At 45.6% G+C, this 17,491-nt stretch overlaps 1 long non-coding RNA gene across 1 annotated transcript in view; it reads left to right on the top strand.

The window, feature by feature from the left end:
- The window catches only part of LOC136624659 (uncharacterized), a 58,324-nt gene that overhangs the window by 17,897 nt on the left and 22,936 nt on the right, over positions 1-17,491 (top strand). Inside the window, exon 2 of the long non-coding RNA XR_010792374.1 lies at positions 9,293-9,365. This is a non-coding gene — a long non-coding RNA (uncharacterized lncRNA). The remainder of the gene's footprint in view (positions 1-9,292; positions 9,366-17,491) is intronic.

Consider the following 17,491-nt stretch of genomic DNA (forward strand, 5'->3'; position numbering starts at 1 on the left):
ACTTTTAAATGATCCATGGCCAAAATGTCGAGGGGTTTGGTGGCGACAATTGGATGGATGGCAGCTTTTTGGTTATTTTTAGACTTTCAACGAATTTCGCATATTTGGCATTTCTGACACCACTTTTCTATGTCATTGCACATACCAATCCAATAGAAGCTCTGGCAGATTGTGGCCTCAGTATTGTGCACGCCAAAATGTCCTGGCTGATCGTGGTATGCGGATAGCACTTGATTTGCATCCCTGCAGGGAATTAGGATCTGGTGAACTTGATTTCCAGAAGCAGGGTCAGTAGAACTCCTTAGGCCGCCTGCACACGAGCGGGTCGGATCCGGCAGCGAGAATTCTCGCCGCGGGACCCGACCCGAGAGGCTGCAGGGACGAGCACGTACTCTCCCGCACCTGGCGGCCCCAGCTCTTTCATGTGCCGGCTGCCGCGCAGCCGGCGCATGCGCAGACCGGAGCCGGCGGCCGGGTGAGTGCGTGCCCCGCAGAAAAATAGGACATGCCGCGGTTTGTTTCCCGCCGCGAGACTTCGCGCGGCCAAACCGCGGCCGTCTGCATAGGAGTGCGTATTGTAATGCACTCCTATGCAGACTTTCAGCGGCGGAAATCCCGCGGGAAATCCCGCGGTGGGATTTCCGCCCGTGTGCAGGCGGCCTTTAGATGAGGTTTTTCCTAAGGAATAGTTTTTTTTCTTTGCCTCCATAGACGTTACAATTCTGGATTAGATGATTTGAGCAGGATTCCTTTGGGGATAGCTCCGGACAACAGACGTTCCTGCAGTTCTCTAAATATTCGGCTTTCTTGTTGGAGCAAGAGCCATCTTTGTTGAGTATCATTAGTATCATTCATATTAGAGGGAGAAATGGTGGCAACATAACAGAGTTGTTGAGCCTGACAGACTCAGGCATTTTGATTTCTTCCCATTGTTCCACCTCATGAGAATAGTCTATTGCTTGGGGTAGTTGAGAGAGTGCGTCAGTGTTGGTGTTGGCTTTTCCTGCTCTATACTTGACAGTGAAATTGAAATTGGCAAGTCTAGAGAGCCATCTCTGTTCTAGAGCTTCAGGTTTCGCAGAATTCAGATGTGCCACCGGATTGCTGTCAGTGTAGGCAGTGAACGTGGCAGCAGCCAGGTAGTCTTTGAACTTTTCTGTCTTGGCCCAGACTAGTGCAAGCAATTCAAACTTAAACGAACTATAGTTTTGATTTTTACGCTCTGTGCCTTTCAAGGAGTGGCTAGCATATTCCACTACTCTTTCTTTCCCTTCCTGCACCTGACTGAGTACTGTACCTAGTCCGTTAAAACTAGCGTCTGTGTACAAGTTAAAAGGTAAAGTGTAGTCTGGATAGGCTAAGATTGGACGGGTCACAAGTTTCTCTTTAAGCATTTGAAATGCCTGTACCTGCTCTGTCTCACAGTTGTAAGGCAAGGGCCATTTATGCAATTCCTTAGAGTGCCCTCTTAAAACTTCCTGAAATGGGGCGGCTATACGAGCAAAATTGGGAATGAAGTGCTGATAATAGCCTATGAACCCTAAGAAGCTTTGCACGTCTTTAACAGATTTGGGAATGGGCCAATTCTTTACCGCATCTGTTTTATCAGGATCAGGATACACACCATCGGCACTAACTATGTGACCCAGGTAACGTACCTGTGTTTTCAATAAGTGGAATTTTGAGGGTTTTATCTTTAGACCGTGGTTTATCAGGATTTGGAATACTTCCTTTAGATGTATTAAATGATCTTCCTAGGTTTTTGAATACACAATTACATCGTCCAGATACAGGAGGACACTCTCAAAGTTTCAATGTCCCAAACACCTTTCCATCAATCTTTGAATTGTGCCAGGGCATTACAAAGACCAAAGGGCATACAATTGAATTGAAATAGGCCCATAGGGGTGGTGAATGTTGTCTTTTCCCTATCCAGCATATCCATAGGGACTTGTCAATAGCCGCTGGTTAAATCTAGAGTTGAGAAGTAAGTGGCAGACCCCAGGGCTGTAAGGGACTCCTCTATATGGGGCAAGGGGTAAGCGTCTTTGTGCTTGATATTATGTAGTTTACGGTAATCCACGCAAAATCTTATGCCACCGTCTTTTTCTTTTAGAAGTACAATTTGGGCAGCCCAGGGGCTCTAACTCTCCCTGATGATTTGGTTGTATTTCATTTCTTGTATCATAGCCTTTACTAGGGGGGTATAGGATGGTACCTCTCTTTAATGGGGGCATGGCCATTAGTCGGAATGGAGTGAAAGATGCCTTTTACACGACCAAAATCCATCCTGTGCTTACTAAAGACTTCTTGCTTCTCTGCGGCCACATGTCTAACACCTTGCACCAGTTTTTTAGAGGTCTGATCATCCCCAATATGCAGTTCAGCAACCCAGGACTGCAAACTACCCAGATCAGAACTGACTTGTTGTGCCCCCTGCTGGATGTTATTCTCCTCACAGCCTAACACATCCTCAAGAGCTAACAAAGAGATCTGTGCCACTACTATATATTTTTCTAAGGAGATAGGGACAGTTCCGACATTTATTAAACGGATCAGGACTCTTCAATCCAAAACGGTGACCAAGCTTCTGGCTGCCATGAAAAAGTGGTGACTGTCTATTGGTATGGGCTCTACCAATGCCTCATACTCACGTCCTTGTAAACTGAGACGAGTCTGACACCACAACAAAAATTTGGATTCCGGTGAGATTACTGCGGTCTGGATATGCTTGATCCGAGCTTTTCGGGTTTGCAAACTCACTGAGCTTGTGATACAGTTGGTATGGAGCTCTGTAGTGCTTCCAGCATCTCAGCATAGCAATTGCGGAGAACGTTCATGCTGAAGGTAACCACAGGGGCATTGTGGTTAGTGGTCACCTGTGTCTATCAAGGCAGGCAATGGGACATCGTCCGCATAAATAGTGACCTCGCGACGTGGGCTAACATATTTAGAAAACTTGTCGGTGGTTTGTGGACCTAATCGTTGTCCACCCGGGGGGTGGTCCTTCTGCCCAGGAGACAATAGTTTAAAGCCCAGCATGCATTTTCCTGGTGCCAATACTTGCAGCAATAATTACAGAAGGGGCAGGGTACAGGCGGGCTCAGGCGGCAACCTGCGTCCGGTGGAGACCGGCGGTTGAGGAGTTAGGTGCTGGCTCTCAAGGTCCCCCAATTTTTTACAAAGGGTGGTGACACAACGAGTCAATTCGGCAATCTGTTTTTGCATTTCCAGCATAGGCTTCTCAGCGGGTACGCTGGCCTTTGCAGCCTGTCAGCACATGTCACGTTTACAGGGGTGGGGCAACTGATTCTCCCCGTGAGACTTAGGCAGGATTTTGAATCAGCCAACTCATCGGTCTGGGGCTCTGTATCCAACACTTGGATGGCTAATTCCATAAAGGACAGAAATGTACTATCAGGGCATACTTGCGGAGAGATTTACTGGGTTTTTGCTTTTTTATTAAAAAAAATCTCTTTTTAATTTCTGACATGGTGTGCACCTCAAAGTTTCTTTGCAACCGTTTTCCTGTGTTCTGGCGGCCATGTCTTAACTTCTCTCGCTGCAGCTCTTTCCAGTTGACCTACTAATATGTCAACTTTCTGCTCTACTGCCAACGGATAGAGTCTAAACACCACTCCCATCTTTTCCCTAAAGTCTCTTAAAATGTGCTTTCCCCCATTATATCAGGGTAACCATGGAGCACCTAAACACTAAGGCATCGTTGATGGCGCGAAGCCTGCGGCACTAGTGGTGGACAAAGCAGCATCACCCTGCACAGTGTCAACTGGAGCAGCAGCAAGCGCGGGGTTAGGAGCGACTACTGGAGCTTCGTTGTCAGACATGTTTTCCAAGCGATTAGGAACACTTTTTAAACTTTTTGAATTTTCCCACTTTTTTGGGCGCTGGCTCTTTAAATGTCCGGTGGTAATGCAGCAATGTGTTTGCGGTCACAGAGGCAACTGATCTTGTTCATGACGCCAAGCTTAATGTTACCTTCAGTAACAATTCGGACCAAAGATAAAATGCAACGCGTTTCGACACAATTACATGTCCTTGTGAAGCATAAAACAGAAATAGAAGCACTGAGATAAATAGAGATAACTATCTAATAAACCATCAGCTAGAGTTTGGATTCTATGGAATTCATTCTTTGTTGAAAGACTGTCAAGGCCCACAACACGAGCGCTGGAGGAAGTCTTTTATTTAATTTCCTTGTGCACATTTCCCAATTTTTGGTTATCCAATTTTGGGGTATTCCTGTCTGCTGCTCTTCTGTAACAAGGATCGTTAGAGGACCTAAAGTACCTATTGAAAGCGTGCCAGCATCTCTGGTGCGAGCGTGTACCTGCTCTCTGAGGGGTCTCACTCTGCACCAGGTGAGTCCATTCATTATCATCTTGTGTATAGTACGTATTTGGAAGCATGGATCGCCTTACACTGTTTTTGTAGTGGGATCCCAACCTATTCTCCTCGACACTGCACTGGTATTGAGACATTTCAGGAGCTTCTATCCTTTCAACTACGTCTCCTCTTCTCCTCAGACTCTCACTAACTGACTTTCTCTCACTGACTAAATGCAACTTCTCTTCTCCTCACTCTCCCTCTGAATGATCTCCCGCTCAAACTGCTGACTGAAAAACTGTGTAACTCCACCCCATATCCCAACTTGCACTGATCTATTTTCCTGGGCTTGGATCTCCTCTACCAATTAATGATCTGAGTGACAGTAACCAATCAGGAGACAGACGTTGCTGGTCAGATTAGGATGTCATCTGTGATGAAAGGGGGAAATTGGGGTATTTCTGACAGACAACCCCAGAAATGATTCCTAAGGAGTACATAAATGGAAGTTTTTAAGAACTAGTGACTGTGTGACATCCTGTAGGACTTTCTGGGCCACTACGAATGCATGTTTCTGTCTCAAAATGGAAGAACTCTCCCTTCAATAAAATGTTCATCTGTTTGCACCTACAATCCTGACTCACGAAGTTTCTCCCCACCGACCCAACATCTGCACTGAAGTACCACACTACGCGCTCCAGGAAAAAGGGTCTAAATCCCCTTTCAGTTTATGTCTCCCATTTTTATAATTATTAATTTTGTTGAACCGGGTCCCTACCCATATATGGACGGGCATCACGACAAATCACCATTTTACCCTACCTGACTCCACGATTAGCATTCAACTGGGAATTACCATCTTGCCCTACCTGACTCGATGGGTAGCACCCCAGGGAGCACTGCTAAGGTGTGACCTAAATTTACCACTGTACTACGCAGATGCCAGGCCACATTTCATCTGTTTGCATCGGTATGTTCATTTCTGCATCATCCCACTCCAAGCTGAACTGCTGCTATCTCCCTCTGCTTAAATCCTCTGTGCTGCTTGCTTGCTGTGAATTGTGTATTTTGCATTTCATCTGTTTGCATCGGTAAATGAAACTTTACTTTTAGTCATTTCTGCCATCCACCTCCCCCAAATGGCATCTTTCACCCATCCTTGCTGAGATGCTTTCCTTATCTAAGGAGAGCAATAAATTTCACCGGTAGGTAGGCCACAAACTCTGCCTAAATACTTTACACTTCAAAGGTATCGCTAATGCTGTCATCTCTGTTCTCATTCTTGGTCTCAGTTTCAGAACTTCTTTCAAGTGCCAACCTCTGGGGCGCTCTATTCACATTAGCCCCTCTCTCCTGTCCTCACCTATGCACAGCTCGCATGCACTTTTTACCTTCTTGCTTAGCCTCAAACCCCCCAATGTCACTAACAAAAATAACAGTCATCCTCATAAATCTCCTAGCCATCTGCTAACCCTCTCTATCCTGCTGCTACTAGCTGCTGGGGATATCTCTCCCAATCCTGGCCCACCCTCCACTGCTCCTAGCTATCACCCCCTACCTGACTCACTAAGAAAATCCCCAAGCCCAACTGCTAGCCCATGCATAGCCTCCCCTGACTCCTTTAAATATGCACTCTGGAACTGCCAGTCAGCATGTAACAAACTCCCCACCATCCACGACTTTTTTACTGTTAAATCTTTAAGTCTGCTCGCTCTCACAGAAACGTGGATACAGCAGTCTGACACGGCCTCCCCTGCTGCACTGTCTTACAATGGCCTGCAGTCCTCCCATACCCCGAGACCAGATGACAGGCGTGGCGGAGGAGTAGGTGCTCTTCTTTCCCCGAAATGCACCTACCAGGTCATCCCCCCTGTACCCTCACTCACTTTTCCATAATTTGAAGTACATATGCTACAGCTTTTCCGTCCACTGTCCATGCGAGTGGCAGTTATCTACCGCCCCCCAGGTGCCCTTGGCTGTTTTTGGACCACTTTGCCGCCTGGCTCCCCCACTTTCTATCCTGTGAAATTCCAACCCTCATCTTAGGTGATTTTAACATCCCCACTAATGACCCTATCTCCCCATCTGCCTCTAAGCTTCTTTCGCTCACCTCCTCCCTTGGTCTCTCTCAACTCACAGCCTCTCCCACTCACAGGGATGGCAACACTCTTGATCTGGTCTTCTTCCGTCTCTGCTCTGTTTCCAACTTCACTAACTCCCCTCTCCCGCTCTCAGATCATAACTTCCTCTCTTTCTCTGTCACGCTCCCTAACATCTCTCCAGACCCACCCACCTACCGTACCTACAGGAACCTTAAGGCCATTCACACCCAGGACTTTGCTGAATCCCTACAGTCCTCTCTGTCCCCTATCTCTCTCCTCGCCTGCCCCAACCTGGCTGCCGCTCACTACAACACCGCTCTCAAACAAGCCCTGGATGAAGCGGCGCCCCCCAGAACCCGAGCCATTCGATGTAGAACACGGCAACCCTGGCTCACACCTCAAACGCGCTTCATCCGGCGGTGCTCTAGAAGTGCTGAACGGCTGTGGAGGAAATCGCAAACGTCCGCAGAGTTCCTCCACTACAAATTCATGCTCAGAACCTACAACCTCGCCCTCCACCATGCCAAACAAGTCTACTTCACCTCTCTAGTCTCCTCATTATCGCACAACCCTAAACGGCTCTTTGATACTTTTCACTCCCTTCTCAGCCCAAAACCGCAGCCCCTGTGACGGATCTCAGTGCTGTAGAGTTGGCTGCTTACTTCAAAAAGAAAATAGACGACATCCGTCAGGAAATAACTTCCCAATCCCAGACTAGCCCTGACCCTAGTCTTGTCAGCACTGCATCTAGCTCCTGCTCACTGTCTGTACTCAGACCAGCGACAGAGGAAGAAGTCTCCAAATTGCTCTTCTCTGCTCGCCCCACCACCTGCGCTAGCGACCCTCTCCCCTCACACCTCCTCCGTTCCTTCTCCCCGGTGGTCATCTCCCATCTCACCACTATATTCAACCTCTCACTGACCTCTGGCATCTTTCCCTCTTCTTTCAAACATGTCATCATATCCCCACTGCTAAAGAAGCCGACTCTGGACGCGACCGATGCGGCCAACTACCGTCCCATCTCAAACCTCCCCTTCATCTCCAAACTACTAGAACGCCTGGTTTACTCCCGCCTTGTAAGCTATTTATCAGAGAACTCTCTCCTAGACCCCCTACAGTCTGGCTTCCGACCTCAGCACTCGACAGAAACTGCCCTTACTAGGGTATCCAATGACCTACTGACAGCCAAATCGAGGGGCGATTACTCCCTACTGATCCTCCTCGACCTTTCTGCAGCGTTTGACACTGTTGACTACAAACTCCTCCTTAGTATGCTTTGCTCCATCGGCCTAAAGGACATTGCCCTCTCCTGGTTCTCCTCTTACCTATCTGACCGCTCTTTCAGTGTCTCCTTTGCTGGCTCTACCTCCCCTCCTCTTCCCCTTGCTGTTGGGGTCCCCCAGGGCTCGGTCCTCGGCCCCCTTCTCTTCTCTATCTGCACAGCCCCTATTGGACAAACCATCAGGAGTTTTGGCCTCCAATACCACCTGTACGCTGATGACACCCAGCTATACACCTCTGCCCGTGACATCTCTGCACCCTTCCTCCAAAACATCACCGACTGTCTGTCCGCTGTCTCTAACACCATGTCCTCTCTCTACCTAAAACTAAACCTCTCTAAAATTGACTTACTGGCATTTCCGCCCTCCACTAACCGACCTCATCCTGATATCTCCATCTCAGTGTGTGGCGCCACCATAACTCCTAGACAACACGCCCGCTGCCTTGGGGTCATATTTGACTCTGATCTCTCTTTTGCCCCCTACAGCCAATCTCTGGCCCGAACATGTCAGCTGCACCTCAAGAACATCGCAAGAATCCGCTCTTTTCTCACTGTGGAGACGTTAAAAATGCTTACTGTCGCCCTCATCCACTCCCGGCTCGATTATTGCAACTCGTTGCTGATCAGCCTCCCCTGCACCAGACTCTACCCTCTCCAATCCATCCTGAATGCGGCAGCCAGGCTCATCTTTCTGTCCAGCCGCTACTCGGACGCCTCTGCCCTGTGCCAGTCACTGCACTGGCTGCCCGTTAAATACAGTATTCAATTCAAACTCGCTACCTTCATCCACAAAGCCCTGCACAGCACAGCGCCACCCTATATCGCCTCCCTCATCTCAATCCATCAACCAGCCCGGGCTCTCCGCTCTGCTAATGAAACCAGACTGAGTGCCCCTTTCATTCGAACTTCTCATTCCCGCCTCCACGACTTCTCCAGAGCAGCACCTGTCCTCTGGAACGCACTACCAAAGGCTACCCGAGCAATCCAGGACTCGCAGAACTTCAGGCGTGCTCTAAAAACGCACCTCTTCAAGGAGGCATACCGCATTCCCTAAACAAACCTCTCTGTACTCCGCCTGATAACATGCTCTCTGCCCTAGTGACTGAAATCCCTGCTAGCCATCATAAACCGCTCCTGCAGTCACACCGTTTCTGCCGTCACACGGCTAAATGTCTGACCATTGTCTATGTGTATAACATCGCTCACACTTCGCCATACCATGCATATCTCCAGCCCCTTTATCTTCTGTATCACCCCACCATTCGTAGAATGTAAGCTCGTTGGAGCAGGACCCTCACCCCTATTGTTTCCATCAACTGATTACTATATGTAACCGTGGTTCTGTAATGTTTGTATTTTGTCTTTCTGTATTCCCCCTGTCCATGTAAGCGCTGCGGAATATGTTGGCGCTATACAAATAAAATTTATTATTATTATTATTTTCATTGGAGAGGGGAAGCGGTGCCACTGTGACTACCATCATTTTACAGCCATCGCCCTCTCCGTGGTCTGGCCCGCTGAAGTTTTCTTTGATTGATTCCATCTTTCCCTCCACACACTGCAGGTTTCCAATGCCGGAGAAAGCAAAACAGCTGTAATGCATCACCAAGCCACCGCCATGCTTCGCTGTAGGCAAGGTACTCTTTTCAGCGGATACTTCATTTTTCCTACTTCAGACATAGCGCTAATCCATAGGCCCAAAAATTTACAGTCTTGCTTCACTGCTCCACAGAACAGAATCGCAAAACTTTTGTGGCTCATATGGTTTTGAGTATAGTGAAGCCGACTTTTCTTGTGCTGGAGTTTGGACATACAGATCTTCAGCATTTAGTATGCGCCTTACTGTGCAAATGAAATCTTAGTGCCTGCTGCTACCAAATCTGCAGGTCTTTTGTAGTCACTCAATGGTTTTTAACCACCAGCCTCATCAGGAATCTGGTGGCATCTAATGATATCTGCCTCAGTCTGCCACATCCAGGTAATGTAGCCAGTGTTTCTTTAACTTGTGGACTATGCTTCTAACTGTATCTCCGGGAAGATTCAGTGACTTTGCTATCTTTTTATTTCCTTTTCCTTGCTTGTGCAATGCAGTGATCTATTTTCTTAACTTTTTAGATCACTGTCATATTTCTAGCATGCAATCAAACATCATAGTTAGAAAAAGCCCTAGACAGTCTAGGTATTTGATGTGTTTTATCCCAAGCATACCCATTGCAACTAATCAAGGGTTTCATTAGTTGCACCAGGTGTGCTTGGGATAAAACACATCAAATACCTGGACTGTCAACACCTGATTTGCAAATGTGTGCTGATATGAGGGATTCTATTCAGGGAGTGAATAATTCTAAGGCTGCATTCCCACGTCCGTATATCGGCTCGGTTTTCACGCCGAGACGATATACGTTGTCCTCATGTGCAGGAGGGGGAGGATGGAAGAGCCAGGAGCAGGAACTGAGCTCCCACCCCCTCTCTGCCGCCTCTCCACCCCTCTGAACTATTTGCAATGAAAGGAGGTGGGACGGGGGCGGGGCTAAGTTCCGATAATTAGCCCCACCCCGTTCCGCCTCTCCCCATTGCAAATAGTGCAGAGGGGCGGAGAGGAGGCAGAGAGGGGGCGGGAGCTCAGTTCCTGCTCCTGGCTCTTCCATCCTCCCCCCTGCACATGAGGATGACATATATCGGCTCGGCGTGAAAACCGAGCCGATATACTTCGTGGGAATGCAGCCTAAGACTGCAGTAGTCATTAAAAGTCGCATTTTGTGTTGAATTTGGAGAAACCACTTGTTATATTAGTTATGTTGGGGTATTTAAATTGTTCTTGTTTTTTTTTTTTGCAAAAAGCTGCAATTTTGTTAATTTGGTAAACAAACCTAATTTGCAACAGGGGTTGAGTAATTTTGATTGCAACCAAGAAGCTCAGATGGATAAACAGACAGAGGGATAAAGTATAAGCCCATAGCTTAAATAAACTATGACTCTGTATTCATGTCATCTGTACCTACAGAACATAGATGGAGAGGTTTTGTCTTGTTTGTTTTTTTAGCAAAACATCTTGTTTTATTGCCTCACAGAATTATAACTTTTGCACCCTCATGTCAATGTATACCACAGATCTCCCCAACCAGGACATGCCAATTATAGCACTGTTAACTAGAAAGGCTTTTAGGGGCCCTCGGTCATCTACAGACTTTAGATTGAGTGTGGCAGTTTTTTCTGCCCCCCCCCCCCCCCCCCCCATACTGATACAGCAATGCAGCTAGATTATATTAGGTTCCTAAATTCTCTCTATGGAAATTGCCTTTAATGCTAGCTTACATGGGTAAGCGTTATCCCTTTGCCTTGAATTTTCCAAAGCCTACACAGTGCTGTGCTACATGCAGGGTAATATGGCTGATATGCCATTTTTAAGAGGTTTTTTAAAGCAATTGTTATAAATAAATATCTATTGTATTCGTTCAGCATAATTCAGTAAAACACACAGGACAATATTCAAAATGATTAAAAAGCTGGTTGAGCTAGAATTGTTCTTCAAATCCAGCTATTCATGGAAACAATGCTATGATAATAAAGAAAATCCAATACTCCCTGTAAACTGTAAGTAGAGATACAATAGCAGGAGTCAAAATGGTAAACTCATTGGAGGCTTGTGCTTTGTCAAGATCAGTCCTTGTGCTGCCATCTTGTGGTAACAAGGATTAAGCTCATCATAGAACATAGAAATCCCATAATGACTGTATGGTGTCCTATTTGTAAAATGAGTCCACAATAAAAATATTTAACAGAAATACTTCCAAAAATATACAATATACACAGTGACATAACTATAGCAGATATTTGGGGGCTCAAAGACCTTTCCACTACAAGATAGGCTAAACGTAAATTGGCGTTACAAAGGTGTGATAATTAAAGGAGGGGTTCAATTGGAGCTGTGCCTACAATTACCAACCAAGGCTGAATGATGCTGTCAGATCTGTTTCTGTCCCAACTAACAGCTGGTCAAATATCAGCTGATCACCAGGGGTCCTGGACAGCAGACCCCCGCTAGTCAACTATTGATGATGGATAAATCATTAAAGGGGTTGTCCCGCGGCAGCAAGTGGGTCTATACACTTCTGTATGGCCATAATAATGCACTTTGTAATGTACATTGTGCATTAATTATGAGCCATACAGAAGTTATAAAAAGTTTTTCACTTACCTGCTCCGCTGCTGGCGTCCTCGTCTCCATGGTTGCCGTCTAATTTTCGCTGTCTAAAATGGCCTAATGGCCAAATTAGATGCGCTTGCGCAGTCCAGGTCTTCTCCTGTTCTCTATGGGGCTCCGTGTAGCTCCGTGTAGCTCCGCCCCGTCACGTGCCGATTCCAGCCAATCAGGAGGCTGGAATCGGCAATGGACCGCACAGAAGAGCTGCGGTCCACGGAGGTAGAGGATCCCGGCGGCCATCTTCAACCGGTAAGTATAGAAGTCACCGGAGCGCGGGGATTCAGGTAAGCGCTGTGCTGTTCTTTTTTTCAGTCCCTGCATCGGGGTTGTCTCGCGCCGAACGGGGGGGGTGTTGAAAAAAAAAAAAACCCGTTTCGGCGCGGGACAACCCCTTTAATAGTAAAGTCTCTGAAAATCCCTGAACAGTAAACAAAAGTGTGATATAGAGATATTGATAAAGTGTCCCCCAACTATCCATAGCAACTTGCTGCTCAGGATACTGGGAAAGATTAATTCAATGTTCTACTCCCCCTTTCCTCCCTCACATTCTTGACATGCATTCTTCCTCAGGAAGTCTTTTGATCATGATTGCAATAAAGTTAAGGCAGTGACAGGTAGATGTTAATCAACCCCTTGCCGGTGAGGGTCCACACTCGGATATTTCTCGTAGATGTGCTGGCACTGCGACTGCTAGTGTCTGTATCAAAGGATAATTTAATATTGGAGATTATGGGTCAGACGGAGGCCCCAGCTCAACGTCAGGTACATTTTCACAACCAATAGGAGACTACGGACCTGGTGCAGTTACTCCCATCTGTGCACGACCCACAGAACCCCCAGAATTGCCATTAGGCATAGCCGATCCTCTGTTCCCTGTCATGCTTAATATCTATGGATAGGTAAATTCCTGACATTAAATATAACTGTCCTATCTTCCCCATTGGAGCACCTTCCGGGGAAATATGCCTGAAATATTAAATCGGGGTTTCCTACGGATCTTCCCCGCATATACTCAACCTGCCTTGACGATGTCAGAAAAAAGCTGATCGGGGTGTTGTTCTGTGGAGGCTTAAAACTAAATGGGTTCCTTATCCAAATTGCCAGACCACGGAGGTATGCTGCAGCATATGAACTGTCCTGTTTTGTTTCCAGGAATTCTGCCAATCAGAACCTTGGGCCAGAAATCCCAAATCTGGTATCTTTCATATATTTTTCTCCCTGTCTTATTTTAAAATACTGTTTTGTTGTGTATACCTGTATATCCTTATACTCCCATGTAACAACCTTTTTTGTATATCCTTTATAATATATATATATATATATATATATATATATATGCACTGCTAGTTTTTTAAAGAATATATTTGCAATTTATTAGTCAGCCTTGTCCATTTTAAAACATACCATAACTCTGAAGATTGTGTTCATAATTCACAGTCTTTCCTGAGCAGCTGGTGATGGTAGCGTGTGTGTGCGTGGGTATTGCAGGGCGCTGGGCCATTATAATGAAACATGAGTGGATTTGAGCTTTTGCTCTGCATATGTGCAGGAGCCTGGGACAGTTGGTTACAAGTCCATCTATATTCTAATGACTCTGTGCTAGAGTGATTGATCGAGGCTCTGCTATGACAATTGGTAGTGGCGGGAGCGCTCGGATTAGTCAATCCATAAGAAACAGACGACAGAGGTGGGATCGGATCGGGTGTACTCCCCTCCCTCTCCATTACAAAAAGTATTAAATTATATATGAGTGCAACCATTCCTTATGAGTGCAACCATTCCTTATGTGGGAAGGTTAACACCCCCTCATCTTTCTGCTTCGGAAGGTGGCTACACCCAGGTGTCAACTAAATGGAGCGGTGACTGTGCATATCCTGTAGTTACTGTACATCATAAATACCTAAGACAGGAAGCCACACCGAGTATAATGTAATGTGTAGTGCTCCTTAATATGTTTTATATATAGTATATGTGGTAACAATATTATTAAATTAGCATAGCCAGGTGATTTGTCTCTGTGGGTCTTGTCACAAAATTTCTTCTCGAGTTCAGGTACCTATAAACATAGCATATTTTACTGTGCAGGCGGGAACTGTGCAGAAAAAAAAATTACATTGTTTAAAGTGAGTTGATGAGTTTTTATATGCTTTACCTGCATTGGCTGTGCAGCTGAAAACTACATTGCAAAGCCATGTGTCGTATTTTTTGTTATCAGTCATGAGGCGAACAACTGCTACATGTATGGCCAGCCTAAGACAACTACTGTAGTTGCTTAGCAGAGTTGTCCTCCTCTCTGAGCTCCAGGAGACCAAGACTGACAGTGACCATGGAGCAATAAGGATTTATTCACACATGGTGTTTTTATTGCAGTTTTGAATTGCGGTTCTTCTACTATTAAAAACCACCATTAAAAAAGCAGATGAAGGCCATCGAGTATTAATGAGTCATGTGTTTTGTTAGCATGCTATGGTTGATAAGGATTTGTTTAAAATGTTTATTTCTGAGTTCTGTTTTGAGCCCTGAGTTAGGTACAAGTTAGGTGGTCTAATAAAAGATCATTTTATAATTAAACCCCTTGTGCTGGACTTTTACTGGAAGCTCTTGGATGTTTCTCTACACCTACTCATCCATGAGCAGTCCATGCATTGCCCTTATACCAGTCCACAGCAGCAGATGCAATCTACTCCATGGGTGAGCTGTTTCCTTAGATGTATTTTATGAGAGGGTTAAGGCATTTTCTTAAGTAGTTATTGACGATGTGGTAATGAATTATTTTATTAGGGAACTTGTCTTGGATCATGGCATTGTACTTCAAATTTCTAATGTTATGGTGTGGCCAGAGTGAATGCCCCACCATGGTCCCATTGTAGCCTATGATGTGATGGTCTATGTGAAAAAAATAGCTGCAGGTCCTATTCTCAGACGAGAATAGTGTATCCAATGTACAGTTCCTGTGCAGATCCGACAGCATATGGATAAGACCGTGTGCTGTCTAACGCGAGTTGCACCTTGGGTGTAACTCGCCATTAGGTCATGTGAATCTAGTTTTAGGCCGGCTGCACACGGCGCCCCCCAGAGACCCCAATACTTACCTGCGGATACGGTGTCCTACGTCCCGCATGACGCTTCAGCGTGACGCGCCACAGTGTCATGTGACACGCGGGCCACGTCCCATGACACGCCCACAGCGTCACATGACGCGGCCGGCCGTGTCATATGACGGGCCGGCCGCGTCATATGATGCGGCGTCGGTAGGTGGGGAAGTGGTTTCACGCTATCTTCCGCTGAGCTACAGCGGAAGATAGCGTGACGGACGGCTTCCACTTGTGAGGGTATATGTATATATTGCCATATGTTCTTTATACTTTTATACCTATATGCAAGTTCTATTCAATTCCAAATGAAAAAAACTTATATGTCGCCTTACATCAGATATGCCAAAGGCCTTGCCAGGCGAAGACAAAATGTATTTTAAAACACAGCAAAGAAGAATGTCCAAAGGAACCAGACGAAGGATGAAGGTTAAAGTGGAGAGATATGGAGAATGCATGCTTGGCCGTTTTCTTAGAATTGAGTGGGTGATTCTTTGCACTGGAGTTAATTGAATACGTGATTTTCTGTACATAAGCCAGAGGCGCCGTAGCAAGATAACGACTGTTTTCACTGTCTCAGGCCGGAAATCCAGACTTCCCATATATGGTTATGAGCCCATCACCCCTTGCTGGTGATGAGACAAAGGGTATAAGATCTCATGTAATCTGTAATAAAGCACAGCGAGAGCCATGTCCCGTGTGAGAAACTATACCAGACCTCCGTGTGGTGTTTTCTTCTTATCGCCGGCAGCGGGGCAAGTGGGGTGGGCCTGATTGGTGCTGTACTTAGAATATTTTACCCTGACAAATGGCGCAACCAACTGGGGCGACAAAACCGGAGCCGTACAACGCATTCCACCCGGATCCACGCCGCGGAGAAGCCGTCCTGCTGCAAACCGAGCCTGATCAACTCACTTAGAACTCCAGGTAAGACCAGCATATATTTATGTTGTGTTTTACACTGCGAGTCTTGCAGCAGGACTGACTATCTGTGGTTTGTGACCGGACGGGTTGGGTTAAGAGTTCTACACGGTAACTCGTGTGGGCTCTGCGTTTGTCGTCATGGACCACTGACCGTGATATGCGCACCAATAGGTCACCCAGAAACTAGTCTGTAGTTTATTTGTTGTTGAAGTTCGTAGTGTTTTAACAATAGTGAAAGTTGTTTGTTGTATCTGCAGAAGTTTTTTTTTTTTTTTCTCTTTCTTTTCATTTAGTCTCACAAGAGAAGGGACCCTCGGTTGTTTTTCCAGTATATAAGGGGCTAACAATTTGAAAATTAAGAGGGATGCATTTTGTGAGACAGGCTTCATAGGAGAAGGGACTCTCGGTTGTTTTGCCTTATATATGGGGCTAGCGATTTGATTTCAGAGAGATGCATTTTATGGGGCTGGTTCCATAGGAGAAGGGACCCTCGGTTGTTTTGCCGGTATATAAGGGGCTGACAATTTGAAAATTAAGAGGGATGCATTCTATGGAGCGTGTTATTATTATTATTGTTGTTGTTATTGTAATATGCGTAAGACCTTATTAAAGAAGATAGAGCCCCTCAAGGGCTGCCGCCGTGTGGATGAATTTGTAGACTGTAAGAAAACTTTTATGAAAATGTGTGACATCGACCCGCACGGTAGATTACAAAATGGTGTCTGGGAGGAAGTCTTTAGGACCAAGAGGCGCCTTGAAAGACCAAGGTTTGCTAGGAGGAGAGAGAGAGACAGTCAGAGAAAGTTGTATGTACACATTATTTGTTTAAGAAAGTATCCGTAAGTGAAATGTTGAAAAGTACAGTAAGTGATCAAGAGGGCGTCAGGAGAGTGTCTATTGAAGGTTATATTGGCAGTTAGGTAGGGGAGAGAGAAGTATGAGGAACAAGCAAGTCGAGAAGAAAGTTACAATGCATGTGATTTGTTGGCAAAGAAAGAAGAAAATGTGTATAATACAAGATAGATAATAGATATGGATATATATGTGTGTATATATATGTATATACTGTATGTGCAAATAGTTAACTGAGCTTGCTTTTAGGGGAGAAGGGTTTGTTGACATGTAGCTGCGAGCTTGTGTTCAGTCTTCAAGGTCAAGAGATAACGAAGCGAGAGAAAATGCAATAATAACCCTGGATAATATCTCTGCTTGCTGTAAAGGAATGAAGGCTTGAAATGAATTTAATTAATTATACCGTCTTAGTAGTCAGGAAACCTAGCAATTTCTAAGGTATATTCTTACTTATACAGGGGTTGAAAATGAATGTTGCAAGGTCCCAGCATATGTGTTAATTATGAGTTCAAATGCAGGCAATAGTTTAAGCTAAAACAATTCAGTCTGTGTTTCATATTCGTAGAGAGATAACAGTTTGTTTTGAAAAGGTGGGGGCTTTCAGACTTCACTTTTAGTTCAGGGTCAAATACAGAGAAGTACAGAGAAAGAAAGACAAGGGGGGCTGAAAAATACCCACGTATTTTAAAAT

Source organism: Eleutherodactylus coqui, chromosome 4, assembly GCF_035609145.1.
Source record: "Eleutherodactylus coqui strain aEleCoq1 chromosome 4, aEleCoq1.hap1, whole genome shotgun sequence".
In the NCBI taxonomy this organism is placed as follows: domain Eukaryota; kingdom Metazoa; phylum Chordata; class Amphibia; order Anura; family Eleutherodactylidae; genus Eleutherodactylus; species Eleutherodactylus coqui.